This window comes from Penaeus chinensis, chromosome 12 (assembly GCF_019202785.1).
Source record: "Penaeus chinensis breed Huanghai No. 1 chromosome 12, ASM1920278v2, whole genome shotgun sequence".
NCBI lineage: Eukaryota > Metazoa > Arthropoda > Malacostraca > Decapoda > Penaeidae > Penaeus > Penaeus chinensis.
The window spans coordinates 10,582,142-10,584,641 of NC_061830.1; positions in this window are offsets into that span (position 1 = coordinate 10,582,142).

Sequence of the window (2,500 nt, forward strand, 5' to 3'; positions counted from 1 at the left end):
TCTCTATCACTAAAATAACAATAATTATACCTCTATCTATCTATTTGTATATGAATACTTATTTGTATACACACATTTACGTGTCTATATCTATCTGCATTTATCTATCCACCTATCTGTTTATCTACACACACACACACACACGCACACACACACACACACACACACACACACACACACACACACACACACACACACACACACACACACACACGAAGACATCCAGAAAATACAAATTCGGTCAGAATTTAGGTTGCTCTTAATCGCATTCGAAACTTGTTCCTTGATTTTGCAAGCGCCACTATGCTCCTTAATGATGAATTAGCAAGAGGAGATTCTTAACATGTGCAATGCATACATTCAGCTGTTGATTAGCTTGAGTTTCATCGCTAATTTGTTGATGAAAGGTCTTCGTTAGAATAGTAATAATTGGATTAACAAGAGTTGACTTCTTGGTTACAGAACGTGGGTTTCTGTTTGTTTAATATCGTGTTTATGGCTGTCTATTCATTACTGTTGTTATACTAATAATGATAGTAGGGATAATATTACTATCATTATTCCTTATTGTTGTTGTTGTTCTTTTTCTTCTTCTTCTTCTTATTATTATTATCATTATTATTATTATTATTATTATTTTTATTATTATTACTATTATTATTATTATTATTATCGGCACTGAGTTTTCTTTGCTTCCTTTTTTTCTTTACCATTAGCGCCGGATCCAATCCAGGTTCTAGGGCTCTAATGGGCAGTCATTTTCTATTTAATAGATAATACTTTTCGAAGGATATGAGCGGATCCTATCAGAGCGATCTTTTGCAATTCGGTGACGTTGATGTTTCCAGGAATTTTCCTGATTTGTTACTTGATGCCTTTCTTGATTACTCCTAGTGCTCCGATGACAACTGGCACAGTTTGCGTCTCCATTCCCCACATTCTTGTCATCTCAATTTCCAGATCTTTATACTTGGAGAGTTTCTGCTACTTTAACGGATGTGTTACAGTCAGATGGTACTGCCATGTCGATTAGCATGCATGATTTATCTTTCTTGTTTTTGATAATGATGTCAGGCTTGTTGGCTTTGATGGTTCTATCCGCGTGGACTTGTATATCCCAGAGAATTGTAACATTTTCTGTAAATGTATCTGGTTTGTGCTCATACCACTTGTCGGTTGTTTTGATATTGAAATGTTGCAAGATCTTGCATGTATGCTGCGGCGTTCTTTTGATGTACTTTGTCCTGGCTAACTCGGGGCACCCAGCTAAAATATGGTCGATACTTTCGTCGAACTTGTTACATAATCGGCAGAGTGGATTTGTTCCGTCTTTGATAATTCTATGATGGTACAATCGGGTGGCTAAACTTTGGGCTTGAGCTGCGATTATAAGGCCTTCAGTTTCCGCTTTTGGACCTGTCCCTTTCAGCCAGTCGTTCGTTTGTTTGTAGTCTACATCAGCTTCTTTGATTATTGTTCGATACTGCCCGTGTATAGCTTTACTTTCCCACTACTTCATAATTGTCTTGGACTTTGGTTTTCGCATGTTGTTTCACTCTTTTAGCAAACTTAGTCATTGTTCTGTTCCGCAATCTCATTCACATTCAGCTCTTGCTTGAATTTGGCAGCATAATTCTTTATCGAGTAAGACTTCTTCCTGTCTTCGTATTGGTTAACTAACTTCAGGAATGGATCTTTAGATTGTTTCAAATATGTTGCCAGGCCAATAGTTGTTGTCTTGTAAGATGTTTCAATTTGAATTAATCCTCTGCCACCAGATGATCTTGGTAAGTACATTCGGTCTGCGTCTGACTTAGGATAGTAAATTCGTTCTTTAGTAAGGAGCTTTCTCGTCTTTCTGTCAGGATTCTTGATATCTTCAGCTGTCCAGTTGATGATATTAAAGCTGTAAGTTACGACTGGTATGGCTACGGTGTTAATAACTTCGATCTTGTTGATAGCATTTAATTCACTTTTAAGGACCATTCTAATTCTTCTGTAATACTCTTTCCGGATCTTTTCCTTCACCTTCATTTATTCCTAGATATTTATAAGTTCCTTCTTGGTCCAGTTCCTTAATGGTAGTGTCTTGATGGAGAACTATGTTAGATGTTTCCTTTAGTTTCCCCTTGATGAAGGTTGCTTTCGCGTATTTGTTTAGTCCAAATTCCATCTTTATATCATCATTGAATGTTTTCACGATGTCTAGCAGTTTCTTGAGTTGTTCATCATTCATAGCGTATGCCTTAAGGTCATCCATGTAACAAAGGTGGTTGATTTTCCTTTTGTTGATCTCAAAGCCATGTTTTGTGCTGTTCAGCAGCGTGCTCAATGGTGCTAGAGCAAGGAGGGCAAGGCAAAAAAGAAGCGGGATAGTGAATCTCATTGAAATATGCCACTATTGATGTTAATTCTTCTCGATTTCATATTTCCGCTGTTGTGGTTAAGATGGAGGGTTGTTTTCCATTTCTTCATTCTTGCACTTATGAAATTAACAACT